This window comes from Chinchilla lanigera, unplaced genomic scaffold (genome assembly GCF_000276665.1).
Source record: "Chinchilla lanigera isolate Chin_1 unplaced genomic scaffold, ChiLan1.0 scaffold00013, whole genome shotgun sequence".
Lineage (NCBI taxonomy): Eukaryota > Metazoa > Chordata > Mammalia > Rodentia > Chinchillidae > Chinchilla > Chinchilla lanigera.
The window spans coordinates 15,379,837-15,395,510 of record NW_004955414.1 but is presented as its reverse complement, the minus strand read 5'-3'; positions in this window follow the sequence as shown (position 1 = coordinate 15,395,510).

The window sequence follows — 15,674 nt, the reverse complement described above, 5'->3', positions numbered from 1 at the left end:
GGATTAATTAAGTCTTCGAATATAGTATATCACACACTGTGTTTCAAGCACCATCATAGCCAGTAGGAATATAGGAATGAACAAAACTGAAAAGCACTGCCCTGTGTAGCTGCATTTTGAACAGGTAACAGATACATAAATTAAAAGTGCATAGTGTTTTAGAAAGAGAAAAAAGTAAAGAAGGTGACATTTCAAGGTGTGTTAGTGTGAGTTAAGGTAGGTAAGAAAGGCATCATTGGGAAAAATGACTTGAAAAAACGTGGAGAAGGTGAAAGAGCTAGCCAGGCAGGTATTTGTGTGACGAGTGTTAACAGATGGAACTACAAGTACAAAGGTCCTGAGATACGTGCCTGGAATGTTCAAAGAATAGTAAGAATGATGAGATAGGGTTAGAGTAACTAAAGAGAGAAGGAATATTAGAATATAGCAGGACTAGTTATCTAAATGTGTTCATAATGAGGATTTTTTATTGTCATATTTTTTGCATTAGTTGAGATGATCATATGGGTTTTCTCCCTTGTTTTATTAATGTGTATTATGTTGATTTTCTCATTGTCCTCTTTATTTTACTTTTTATTTTATTCTAAGCACTGTTTTTGCTATACCCCATATATTTTGGTATGTTTAGGAATTTTTCATTATTTCAAGGTATTTCCTAGTTTCCTTTGTGACTTATCCTTTGACCCACTGATTGTTAAGATTATGTTGTATAACTGGGTCCCTTGGTGCACACCTGTAATCCCAGCACTGAGGGAGGCTGAGGCAAAAGGATCATTAGTTTGAGTCCTGCCAGCACAGCTTTTCAAGACTTGCTTCAAAATATAAAGAGCTGGGGATGTAGCTCAGTGGAAGAACACCCTTGGGTTTGATTCCCAGTGTTGCAGAAAACAAAAGCAAAACAAGAGCACTGCTTAATTTCCATGTTTGAATTTTCTGGTTTTCCTTGTTATTGTCATCTGTCTTCATTCCACTGTGGCCAGAGAAGATACTTTGTATGATTTCAGTCTTTTCAAACTTACTGAGACTTGGGCTGGGGCTATAGCTCAGCAGCTGAAGTGCTTGCCTGGCAAGGCTGAGGTCATGAGTTCGATTCCTGGTACTAAAAAAAAAAAACACAAACTTACTGAGACTTGCTTTGTGGTCTAACATATGGCCCAGCTGAACACTGTTCCATGTATACTTCAAGAAAGTACACATTTTGTTATTGTAGGGTAAAGTGTTCTATGTATGTTTGTTAAATCTAGTTTGTTTATAGTGTTGTAAAAGTTATCTATTTCCTTATTGGTCTTCTACCTAGACATTCTGTTTATTATTGAAAGTGGTTATTGAAGTCTCCATAAATACCCATTTTGTGGACTGATTTCTCCTTTTGATTTTATTAATATTTGCCTCATTTTGGAGGCTTTGTTCTGTTTGATACTTGTAACTGTTTGGTCTTCTTGATGAACTAATGCTTTATCAGTACATATTCTCCTTGCATTAGTATTTGACTTAAAGTCCATTTTTTTCTGCTATAGTATAGCCATTCCAGCTCTCTTTGGATTACAGTTTATATAAATATCTATTCCTTCCTACTTGCGGTCTATTTATCTTTGGGTTTTTTGTGTGCCTTTTGTGGACAGTGTATTAGGTCATGGTTTTAAAATCCATTCTGCTGTCTCTGCCTGAGGATTGCAGATTTTAATTCATTTATATTTAATGTATCACTGATAAAGGAAAGATTTATGCAGTTTGGTATTTGGTTTCCACATGTCATATTTTTTTCACCCCACATTTCTATTACTGCTTTTTTTGTGTGTGAAATATTTTGATTCCCTTCTCATTTCCTCTGAATGTATTTTTGAGATATTTAAATATTTCTTTTGGGGGCTGGGGATTTAGCTCAGCGGCAAAAGCGCCTGCCTGGCAAGCGCAAGGTCGTGAGTTCGGTTCCCGGTACCGGAGAAAAACCAAAAAAATAAAAAAATAAAAAAAAATAAATATTTCTTTTATGGTTACCATTGAAGATTATATTGAGAATCCTAAAATTATAGCAAAATAGTTGAACTGATACCAACTTTATATTTTTAGTTAGCAATAATTATTATATTTTACAGGGTGCATGCTTCTTTCTCTTTTTTATTTTAAAGAGAATAATAAAAAAAGAGCAATAGCAAAATATCAACAACATAGACAAAAACAAAACAAAGCAGAAACAATAAAGTGATACAGGGTTTCAGAACAAAATGATAGGAATTAACAGCAGTTGTTATATTACATATTGTTATCTTCAACAAAGTTGCCCAGATTACTTTTTGTTTTTATTTTTTATTCTCTTTAATGGTTTGATCAATCTTACATTCTTACATATGGTACCAACTTTAATAGCCTACAAAAACTGCTTTATAGCTTTGTCCCTCCATTATGTTGTCACAACTTATATCTTTATATAAGATATAGATAGCATAGCATAGCTTTATACTTTATGCATTTTATCTTTTAAATCATGTAAATCATTATCTTTTAGACCCCGATCAAAGTTTTTCTGTTTGTTGTTGCTGTTGTTGTTGTTGTTGTGTGGTTGGTTGATTGGTAGTTGAAAGCAATAATAACCCCATTTGTTAGTGACTTTTCCTAATTATTTTTTATAGATATTTCTTTTCCTGTGTGTTTACTGATGTCTCTGTTCCTTAGCTTGTGTTTGACAGCTTTTCCTGAATGCCAAGAGCTAAGAGAGAGAGAGAACACACATGCACAGAGAGAAAAAACAAAACAAAACAAAACATACAAGCAAACAAAAACATGTCTCCAAGTATTCACAGATTTCCCTTTATTCTGGGTCACCTTCAGTCTTACCTAGATTTCCACTGAGCCTGGGGACCAAGTTTAGGAGACTAAGTTTGAGGTCTTCTACAATGGAGTTTTCTAAATTGTATAAGGGTGCTTGTGACTATCCCAAGATCCTAAGAATACTGCCTAGTTTTTCCTCCCTGGCTTTCAGTGATCTTCTGCAGGTTGTTAGCCATATAATATTTTAGAATATGGTCTGCTCCTTTTCTGGCCTTGGTGAAGTTAAGGCAGAACAGAGATGAGTGTCTTGCATCAGTCCTTCAGGTTGCCCTAAGACAGGTTAGAGCAGACCTATGCTATTTAGTTGCAAACTGTTATTTGTGAACTATTATTTGTGAATAAATTCTGCTCTGCTCCTTCCAGAACTAGGGTCCAGGGTACCACTGTGGGAACATGAGCTAATATCTTCAAGACTGCCATCAAGCCAAAGCACTAGAGCAAGAATTAGTAAAAATGTCACAAAGCTTCCCTATAGATTTTTTCTTGTCTCACTTTTTAAATTGTGCTAAAATATAACAAGACAAAAGTAACATTTTAATTACTTTAAGTGTACAGTTCAATGACATTAAGTACATTCACATCATTGTACAAACATTACCACTATCCATTTCCAGAACTTTTTTTTATCAACCCAAATTGAAACTCTGTACTCATTAAATAGTAACTCCCCATTCCTGCCTCCCCCAGTTCCTGGTAACCACCTTACAGTTTTGAAGTTGCTTTTTTTTTTTTTTTTTTTAAATTCAGTGTTTGGTTGTTGCTCTGAACCTTTGACTGTTTTCCAGAATTCTGACAAAGTCGGTTCTGACTATTTCTGCTTACTTTTCGATGTTTCTGTGGGGGATGGAACCTTAGAGCTGCCTACTCTGCTGTTTTGCTGATATCGTTCTCAACACTGAAATTTTTGTCTTCAGTACCCTGGAAGAGTAGACTAGTCATTAACCAAAAAGGGAAAGAATACGAGAAGATCTCATCTGGGGGAAGAATATCAAGGGTTCAGTTTGGGGTATATTAAATGCAAGATGTTTAGACATAGTGGGGAAGGCAAACATGCAGAGAACAAAAGAGGTCCAAGGACTGAGCCCTGGGGCAGTACACACACAACGGTCAGATAATTCAATAAATCATTATAAAAGGAAGCAGAGAAAAGAGGAAGTTGCTGGAAAGGCAAGTGAGCTCAAGTTTTTAAAAATTTATTTTAAATTCATTTTAATTTATTTACTTTGAGATGGTGATCTCACTGTTGCCTATGCTGGCCTCAAAACTCCTGGGCTCAGGTGATCATCCCACAGCCTGCTGAATAGGTGGGACTACAGGTGTGCACCTTATCACCTTTTTTTTTTTTTTTGCTACTGGGTATATATATGTTTTGTTTTTGTTTTTTTTTCTGGTACCGGGAATCGAACTCATGACCTCGCGCTTGACAGGCAGGTGTTGTGCCGCTGAGCTAAATCCCCAGCCCTTTTGCTACTGGGAATTGAACTGAGGACCTTGTGCTTGCCAGGTAGGCACTTGTGCTGCTGAGCTATATACCTGGCCCAGCGCCTGACTTTAGAGTTTTGTTTTAATGTAAGAAGTTAGGATTCCTGATGAGACTGATCCACTGGAATGGACAAGTTTGTAAGACAGGAGAAAGGAGCCCTGCTGATGCACTGCCCTTGAATAATGAGAGGGTATGAGATCTAGGAGGGGTGCTGGGATCATCTGTTAGAAGAGAAAGAGGATATGCGGGGTAGAAAAAGGAAGATCAATAAATGCATTTGCTTTAGTTTACTGGTGACTCTGAAACACACACCTGCAATTGCTATCTCTCCCTTGAGTCAAAACCCACTACTTTGGGACATCCACAACTGCATTTCCTGAAAATACTTCAGTCTTAAACTGTCCCAATGTTTCATCAACTATTTTCCTCCTAAAAGGAGGAAACAGTTTCCCTGCCTGTTACCACCTGTTCACTGCATCCCGTATGAGCTGAGGAGTGGAAGGATCAGAGTTACGAGGCAGGTTGAGGCTCAAGGAAAATACAAACGTAGAGCTGCTGGAAGATGAATAGACATTTTCTTTATCAGCAAAAATGTGAAAGAAGGCGAGCAAGCAACAGGCATAGCATCCAAAGGTGGGCTGAAAAACAGTTTGGATGTGGGTTGACTAGGGAGTAGTGGATTCAGCAGTCACCAAGAGGTCATCACACTCCCAGGTGCCAGCAAAGCATGTCAGGATCTGTGGCATGTTTGTTACATGATCCAAAGGGCTGCTTGTCTTGCATTTCTCTTCCAATGCATGAGTTGTCTTGCTAGAAGAACCCTAACAGGCCTTTTAACCCTCTGGACCTTGCACAGGCTCTCCCTCCTCAAGCAGTGCCTTTACCTCTAACTGGTGATCAAACCCCCTTCTAATCCTTCATCTCCAAAGTCGCTTCTTGGGACACTTCCCAGATTCTTCCCCTTAGCCTTCTATATATCTCCTTTGTGGCTTTTCTCGTCAGGTGTGCCAGCTTCTACTCAATGAAAGTTCTGCTCTCAGCATTGAATTCATCTTCATGTCCTTAGATCAGGACCTGAATGGAGGATATATTAACAAGTGTGATGATTGACTGTACAGACCCGACCGCCCCCCCCCAAAAAAAACCATGCTGGTCTTAGGTCTGTACACACAGGTGCACAAAAGCTCACTGAATTGCACGAGCAAATTACAGAAATAACATCCTTATTTCAGGTTGTTTTTAGAGGAGGATGTTATTGTTTTGAGATGTTTGTGTATCATTCATTCTGGACTCAGAGGACAGTGCCCATCTCTGCTGTCATTTGTTCTGTCACTTCAAAGTACAGGAAAACCATGGGTGGTGATTTTAGAATCTTATTCAGAACCTTCAGTGAATGAGTCATTTTGCATTGACGACTTTTCCGGATTGCTACAGTTCAAATAAATTAAGCAATAGGACATTGTTGTTATTATTGTTGTTAATTTTAACCATTTGCAATGGTAACTTTTAGAAATGCATTACCATATTTTTGGACCATGATTCTACCATCTCTTATTTTTTCAGAATTATTATGATGAACATACTTATAATAATTTTCCAGCCCAGCAATGAAAATACTTTCACCTTGCTTGCAGGGTGGAGGGGACAGATGTGCAGTAGAGCCTAAAATCTAAGGTGAGGCAGCTGAGCTGCCCCAGAATCAAAGGAGTAAGGGAGGAAAAGAGGCTGGCCCTGACCTCTAGGGCTTCAAAGTGCCTTCCAGTCAACACAGTGATGTTGTTAAAATGCAAATTCTGGTCTGGTAAATTCATTCAGTTTCGGGTTGGGATCTGATTTCTTCATTTTTAACAATATCCCAGGTGATGCTAATGGTGCTGAATCACAGACCACACTTTCAGTATCAAGCCTTTAGTTGACTTTCAGAAATTTTCTTGTGGTGTTAGATGGACTTTATTAGGAAACTGATCTTTAGCGATACCTAAGTTACTTTCTTGTTGCTGGGACAAAAATACACGACACCCACAAGTTAAAGGAGGAAAGGCTTAGTGTAGCTCACAGCTTGTAGAGGTTTCAGTCCATGGTCTGGCTCCAAGGCAGGGTGGCATGGCAGAGGGGCATCACAGAGGAAAAATAATTTATGGTGTGCTAGACAGGAAGCAGTGAGACTTCTTTCTTCTTTCCTTTTTTATTCCATAAGGGCCACAAGGCTACTTGTTAATGCTACGTACACCTAGGGTGGGTTTTCCCTCTTCAATAAGTCTATCATTGAGCCGGGCATGGTGGTGCATGCCTGTAATCCCAGCACTCAGGAGGCTGAGGCAGGAGGACCATCGTGAATTTAAGGTCAGCCTGGGCTACAAAGTGAGTTCAAGACCAGCCTGAACTGCATAGTGAGACCATCTCAAAAAGATAAATAAATAAATAAGTCTATCATTCACACCCAGAACTATGTTAAACCGATTAGCACACTGGTCCAGTGTCACACACCCATGATCCAGTCCCCTCCTAAAAGTCTCATTTATAAGCGTGTGAGGCTTTGGGGAGCCATCTAGATATAAGCCATAATAAGTGACCCTGTCTGTGGGGCATCTTGCACATACCAGGAGGCTGCAGGTAATAGCTCCACTACAAACACTGTGCTCTCAAGTCTATGAAGTACTCTGGTGGTCCCTGTTTCTCTTCACTCTCTCACTGCCCCCAGAGGAAAGCTAGGTAATCTGGAACCTTTGTACCTTCTGGGAAACCAATTCTTGACAACACAGAACTCACCAGAGGTAGAGCCAGAGCTCCATGCTTAGTGCTGTCTCACTGCTTTTTGCTGCTTCCCAGCTGTGCTAGGTACCATGGACAGCCATGTGGACTCCCAGCACTGTGGGAATATGGATAAGTGGTTGCATGTGCCTGTGTTGTGAGGGAAGCCTGACCAAGGAGCCTATGCAATCTCCTTGGAATATCCTGAGACTGACATTTCCTGTCTTCTCCAAACTCTACCTCAGATAATGCCCTTGCCTCATGCTGTGTAGATGAAATATTGTCATCATAAGCAGCAAAGACCACATGTAGCATGTGTTGAGAGGCTACTGTTGCCCCGTCTTTGAAGTCTTTCCATTTCAGGACAGGCTGGCTGGGCTTGACTGCAAACATCTGCCTTCTCTGCCTAAGGGCTTTCTCTGTCCACCAGGGCTACTTTGCCCTGTACATGGCACCAAAGTGCTGGAGGAATTAATGCCCCTTATTTGACCAAGGGCTAACAGAAGCTGATGTAAAATTAGCGCAGCTCCTCTAAGTTGGGTTCACTCTGTAAGCCCCAGTTACTCTCAGTGGTAACTCACTTGAGAATATTTCCTTGATTTGCTGCCGTCCCCACTCCCATTATGGTATTTCCTGGGATGTCTTCCAGAATAAATGACTTACATTCAATAACTTGTCTCAGTATCTGCTGGCACAACCAAATTAAGGTACTTCTTCCAACCACTGCACTATTTCTACTGAACCCACATGGCTGACTCTAGTGACAATGAAAAAGGACTTCATTTCCTTTGTAAGATCATACCGAAGATCTGGATTGTGTCCTTTCAGCCTTTTCAAGGGTTTTCCTCCTGGAATTGTCCATTTTTAATGCAACATAATCTTCCTCTCCTCCCTCTTCCTTCTAGATCTTTCTAACTTGTAAACATGCCTCAATATGACCCCTCAACCCCAGGCCAAGATCTATTTTGGGCAAATGTTGAGTAACAGTGACTGAATTTTTCTCTTCTTCTTGAAACAACAGCAAGAGTATATGACATGATAGTTGTCAAGACACTGGACATTAAGCAACAAAGGCCAGAATTCTTGAGAGATGAGAAACAAGGTGAAGCCTATTTGCTCCAGCACATGAGGGAGTTCTCAGCCATGGCACCAGAGCAGAACTCAGGCAAAATCTGAGAGGCTGCAGTAATTTTCAAGACAGCTGAGTTCAGAGAGAATTAGCAAGAATATGCAGGGGCAAGTACCATAAAGGAGACAGAACTCTGAGATCTGTCGAGGGATCACGTCAAGTATTCAGCAGAGATCTGTGAATGCATATGAAGGAACCATCGAAGGATAAGGAAAGAAACCCAAAAAGACTTGGAATGAACAGTAGCTGGCCAGGAAAAGTGCCTGCTTCCACTGTTCAGTCTGGAAAGTCTCATACTTTATGACTGTGGGCAGAGTACACAGAAGGATTTTGCTTCAGCAGTGGGGCATAGAAAGTGCTAGAGTAAATGCTGTCCTAGTCTAGTCTAGCACATCTTAAAAGAGATACCATCGGATCAAACTGTTCTCTAGTAACTTAACTTCATTCTAGAACAAAGTTTAGGGATATTTATATAAATACAAAAGTGTCTAACAATAAACAAGGTAATATTCACAATTGTTAGTGTAGAATAAAATTTCTCAGGCTTGCAAAGAAGCAGGAAAATACAACCCATGATAAAAACAACAACAAAATTGACCCAGCATTGCCATAAATGTGAAAACCAGCTGGCGAGTTATGTACTTGCATTAGATATAGTCGAAAGTTAAGTGGAGTCATGGACAACGTAAAAAAAGACCCAAACTAAAATTGTAGAGATGAAAATAATAATGTCTGAGCTACAAATATGTATATTGAACAGAATTAACAGGTTAGACATTTTAGAAGAAAGACTAGTGGACTTAATTAAATCATAAAATATGACGTAGACTGTCAGAAGAACAATTTTTTAAAGATCATCAGTTAACTTGGAGACAGCTTCAAGCAGATTAGTATATGTGTAATTGGATATCCTGGGGAAATAAAGTCGATTATATAAAGAGTTGGTGGTGTCAACATGACTTGTCAGTGATGATGTCACCTTTGAACTCTGTGGAAGAAAATTACTCAGTGCACTTCATCTCAAGGTGGGAGAAGATAATGCTCCACTCTGGAGAGGGGGGGTATATACATAAATTATTTGGGATTCCTCTGTATGAGAGATTTCTCTCTTCTCTCCACTTACACTTTCACTGTATCAATCGTTTATTTTGCTGTTGAAATTGTTTCAGCATTGATCATTGGAGACTCCTTTTAATTGGCTTTGTCCTTTGACATAATCCCATCTCTATGTTTTTAGAGCACTTCCTTTACTTTCAGCCACTACAGAAATCTCCAGACTCACTTGTACTTTTTCTGTCCTGCTCTGGAATTAGCTATTTCTCCAAAAAGCCATTTCTTTATGGAAGAGTGATATTAGAAACCAAGGCCTGAGTACTGGGTGTGAGCACTGCTGTGTGTGGGAGCGTTATTGCTTCTAGCCCACCACACCCACAGTGGAAAGAGCTAGGAAATATATGTGCATATACTAATTTATGAAAACACATATCTCTAGTTAGCTCTGTATATATCCATCCATCTCTATATTAAGTTAACCATGCTGATGATGTCTCCGATGCTAGTCCAGCATTACATTGCATTTTCTTCTTTGCTTATATAAATTTTCCTCCTGACAGTGAGAAATCTGCTCCCATCATCCACTATCCATTTATTTATTTGTTCAGCCTCGGTATTTGTTCAGCTCAGTAGTTTAAGAATTGTGAATCTGTATTTCTGTAAGAAATAATTTTACCAACTACAGTGCAGTGTCTGTGTATAATTCTTCTTGTCTTAGCCATACAATTTCAGTCAAAGCCCTGTGATTCCAAAGTTACTTAGGTCAGCTCTTTTTTTCTCTACCCTTTTCAAGTGTTGTTTCATACATTTATAATACAGTTAGCTTCTTTTGTCACAGGCTGCATTCCACCCTGGGAGCCCTTGACCTTCTGGTTGATTGATTTTCAAAATTCACATGCGTTAAAGTTCATTTTGTGTGCTGTAAATTTTGATTGATTTTGACAATTGCATAGTGTCATGAATGCACCACTGCAGAATCATAAGTAACTCTAAAACTTCACCTGTTTGTCTCCTCTGCAGTCAGTTCCTCTTCCCAGCCTCCCCAGTGACTCATCTGCTTTCCATCTCCATCCTTTTTCTTTTTCTCTGTGTCACATATAAAGATCTGGCTTTGATCTGGCTTATTTCAGCTGGCAAAATGCATTTCAAATTCATTCATAATTTTCCCATGAATTAATAGTTGCTTTTTTAAAATCACTGAATAGTATTCCATTGTACCACAATAGACTGGTTAATTTTATGTTTATTAGTGCATGATTGCAGTGCGTGGTGACTACTTTCATTGTGGGAATTCGGTACATGTACATAGCGCATCTTAGTTCATTTTGCATCCCCTTCCCTTTGTCTCCCTCCTCCCTCCCTCCATCTCTTGGTCTCCTTTCCATTTGTCAAAGATCTTGCTCCCTGTTTCCTGTTATCTTTTATTTTGCTCTTTAATTTATTTATACTTGTAAAAGAAACCCTGTGTATTGAAGCTTGTGGGTCTGACTTATTTCACTTAACGTTATGGTGCATACATTTTCTAGGTGCATACATTTTCCTACGAATGACTCACATTTATCCTTCTTTATGGCAGAGTAGTAGTCCATTGTGTATAAATACCACACTTTATCCATTCATCTGTTGATGGACATAAAGGGCACTGTCAAGGTTTAGCTATTGTAGATTGTGCTGCTACAAACATGGGTATGAATATATCACTGTAATATGATGTCTAATGCTTTGGTGAAGATACCTAGAAGGAGAATAACTGAGTCAAATGGGATTTCCTTTATTATTATTATTATTATTATTTTGTTTTTTTGAAACAGGCTTTCACTATGTAGTTTAGGCTGGTCTTGAACTCACTAAGAAGCCCAGGCTAGCCTTGAACTTGTGGGAATCCTCTTGCCTCAGCCTCCTGAATGCTGGGACCACAGGTGTGCACTACCATACCTGGCTGTGAAATTACTATTTTTAGTTTTTTGAGAATGTCCATACTGATTTTCATAGTGGTTGTACTAGTTTACATTCCCACCAACAATATAGAAGGGTCCCCCCCCCCCGCCGGAAGCCTCACCAGCATTTGTTCTTATTTGATTTCTTGATGATAGCCATGTAATGGTTAATTTTGTGTCTAGGCTATAAGCCCAGTTATATGATCAAATACTAATTTAGGTGTTGTGAAAGTAATGCCTTTTGATAAGCAGAAAACTTATCTTTTAATGAAAGCATTTGCTGTACTTACATTTTATTGAAATATAAATATAAATATATTGGACATTTATCTATTATTTGGTGCTTTCTATTTACTTTATTTCTTATTCTAATTTTCATTTGGACTGATTATGCGGTATCATTCAATTTTTTCCTCTATTAGTTTGAAAGGTACACGCTCTTGGTATCTTTAGTGGCTCGTTTAGAAATTAAAAGATCACCCTGAGCTTACCAAAATCCATGTAGTCAATATGTTTACCCTTCTCTTGAACAACCAAAGAGCTTCGAACACATTCATCTTCCCCTGTTAACTTGCAAGCTATTCTTATTATGTATGTTAATGCTATTTGTTTGAGAAAAACTTCCTTTGCAGTATAATTTGCAGGCAGAAAACGGCACGTAGCAGAAATGCTCACTCAGTGAAATTCCACAAACTGAGCACATCCATGTATCCAGCAGTCAGGTCACAAGAGGGGACATTTCAGCACTCTGAAAACTCCATTCCAGGCATTACCATATCCTGCCAAGGGGGACTTCTGTCTTGATTTCCAATGACATGATGTAGTTTTCCTTGCTTTCAAATCTTATAACAAAGGAATTGTACACTATGTGTTTGCTTATGCCTGGCTGCTTTTGCTCAGCATTATGTTTGTGAGATTCCTGCAGATGATTGCTGCCGCTGAAGTTTTGGTTATTGCATTAACCTGAAATCTGTTTTGCCTGATATTAACATGACCACTTGTGGTTTTTAAATTAATGTTTCACAGTATATTTTCCATTTTTAAACTTTTTTAAGGCAGCACTTTGCAGCTCAAGCTTTATAAGTAATAGGAGAGCATATTTTTTCCACACTGTACTGCAGCAGAGCCCAAGTTCTGGAGCTTTTACTTATTATAATCCTCAGTGGAGGCTTCGGACTTTATCGCTTAGTACAGTCTCCGGGGCTCTGGTTACCTGATCAGCACTAAAGTGGTTCAAAGAGACATTCTTCTCTTGGCCAAATGCTTAGTGGGCCAAGGGCTTGAGCTGCACAACAGAGCATTTGTGGATTACATTGGTCAGGCCTGGGCTTGCATTCTTCAGCTCCATTTAGCATTTCTCGATGAAGTCCCTGATGCCCTGACTGCCAAACAAGTGCTGGCGTAAGTGTACATGAATCTCACAGAAGCCCAGCTCTGCTCAGATGGCTCTCCTGGCTGTGACCACCACCATCTTTGCTAGTCCCAGTCTTTTACTTTTAGCCTATATTCTTTACATTTAAAGTGGATTTCTTGTAGATGACTTATGATTGCATCTTTTTTTAAAATCCAATCTGACAATCTGTTTTAATTGGTGTGCTTAGACTATGTATATTTAGTGTAATTGCGAGTATAGTTGGATTTAAATCTACTGTCTTGCTCAATTTTATCTGTTTGTCCCTTTTTTTGTTTCACTTTTTTAATGACTTTAGATAGAGTGACTTAAACTTTATCTTTACTGTACTATTGGCTGATTAGTTATGACTATTTTAAAATTTTGTTTAGTGTTTCTCAAGCATTTAAAATATATATACTTTTTTGTTTGTTTGTTTTTGTCTTTTCTTCCGGTACCAGGAATCAAACTCACGACCTTGCTCTTGCCAGGGAAGCGCTTTGCCGCTGAGCTAAATCCCCAGCCCTGTAAAATATATATACTTTTAACTTGTCCAAATCTACCTTTAGATAATACTATGTGCCTCTACATAGGTGTAAACATTGAAAACAATAGTCTTTCAATTCCTGCAAACCATCCTGTGTGTTGTAGTCAGATATTTTGTCTTTTTCTATGTTATAAACTCTACAATACATTGTTACTCTTTTGCTTTAGTCAGTTACTTCTAGAGTATGAAAAAATCTTTGTATATACACCTTCATTTAAAAATGTTTTCCTAGCTACTCATTTTTTTGTGTAGATCTACGTTTTTGTTTGGTATTGGTTAGCTTTTTGTTCCTATAACAAAATACCTGAGATAGTTAGTGTATAAAGAAGAAAAATTTGTTCTAGCATACAGTTTTGGAAGTTCCAGTCCATGACTGGTTGGTTCCATTGCTTTGGGCCTATGGTAACACAATGCAGCACATCATGGCAGGAAAACATGCAGAAAGGATCCCATTTACTTTATCACTGGGTGCAAAAAATGAGAAGAGGAAGAGAGTACAGTGCCATAGTCCGCTTCTAGGCTATGCCCCAGTCACCTATACTAAACTCCCACTAGGCCCCACTTCTTAATGGCTCCAATGCCTCAGTAGCACCATGTTGGGAGCCAAAACTTTTTGTTTTTTTTATGTATATTTTTAAATTTTATTTTAAAGAGAGTAGTAAAAAAAAAAATAAAAGAACAATAGCAGCATATCAACATTGCAAACAAAGCAAGAACATTAAAAGTGATACAGGGTTTCAAAACAAAATGATAGGAATCAACAGTGATTGTTATATTACATATTATTATTTTTAACTACATTGCTCAGACTACCAGATGTAAGGATGGAAGATTGTTCAAATCATTAAAGAGAATACAAAATACTTATTAGATAAAACATTAGCGATAATACAGAGTTTCACTAGACAAGATGGCAGGAATGCACCAGTGGTTGTTCCATTGCATATTGTTGTCTTCAGATCAGTTGCTCGGATTATCAGATACAAGCATGCAAAATTTGGGGACCAAAACTTTGGCACATGGCCCTTTTCATAGCCATACAGTAGCAGTATAATATTCTTGCCATCTGTACTTCTAACATTTCATGTAGCTTGGGTCTTCTGGCAATGATGTCTCATAGCTTTTGTTTATCTGAAAGTATTTTGTTTTTACTTTTAGAAGATTTTTTTTTTTAACTGGGAATGGGCTTTTGAATATGAAACCTTGCTGTTGTTTTTTTCTTTCAGCACTTTGAAGATACTATTTAATTGTCTTCTGGTTTGTTAGTTTCTTATGAGAAGTCTGCTATAGTTTTTATCTTTGCTATTCTCTTTCTTTTAGACTTAAAAAAATTTATTAGTACCTGTTTGCAGTACCTAATGTTTACATTCCTTGTGTGGAGTGCATAAATGTATATAGCACATCTTAATTCCTTTTAAACATAAAACACAATTTGAAAGTAGAATTCTAAAACCATGCAGAGAATTAGAAAATATTTTTGTAATAATTTAATGAGTAGAAAATTTAAATTTTTTTATTTTAAAGAGAATTGAAGAAACAAAAATGATACATAATTTCAAAACAAGATGATAGGAAATTGACAATTTTTATTATATTGCATATTGTTACCTTCAAAGTAGTTGCTCAGATTATCAGATATAGGCATCCAAAATTGATCAAACAATATAAGCATGAACTATTCCTTTCAATGAGCTAATATAAATTAGTAGTTCAATTATCTTAGCTATCTTGTGTGCATGTATATATCTATATCTATATCTATCTATCTATCTATCTATCTATTTATATTTCCCCTTCCTTCTTTTCTCCTTTCTCCCATCCCACTTGTTTTTTCCTTTGAACAGTTTAATAATGGACTCTATCTTCTTTTTTTGCTTTGTTCACCTTCAAGCTTTTCTTTTTATTATTTTATTTTTGTGGCACTAGGCATTGAACTCACAGTTTTTGTTCTGAGCTACATTCTTATTTTATTTTATTATATTTTTTATTTTAAAGGAAGGTCTTGCTAAGCTGCCCAGGCTGCAATTCTCCTGCCTCAGCCTCTCGAGTAGCTGGGATTATGGGAAGATTTTCTCTTTATATACATATATTATTGAATATGAAATATCTAGGTTTCTGAGTTTACATTGCTTATTATTTATATTTGTTCATGTTGGTATTCTCTTAGCTTTGTAGAACTGTGGTTTGATGGATGTGGTTTTCATTATTATGAAAAATTCTCAGCCATAGTTTAAAAAATTATTATCATATCCTATTCTCTGTTTTTCTGGAGCTACAGGTACAATTATTTAGACTGTTTAATATTGTCCCACAGCCCTTGGATTCTCTGCTTTGTTTTTATCTTGTTTTTTTGTGTTTTAGTATGGGTAATTCATTTTAATTGACATACCTTCATGTCCACTGATTCATTCTTTAGCTGTTTTGAGTCTTACGAAAAGGTACTGAAAGATTTATTTATTTATTTACATTTGATGGCACTGAGATTGATCCCAAGGCCTTTGCACTGAACTACATCCATAGCCTTTTAATTTTTATTTTGAGACAAGGTCTTGCAA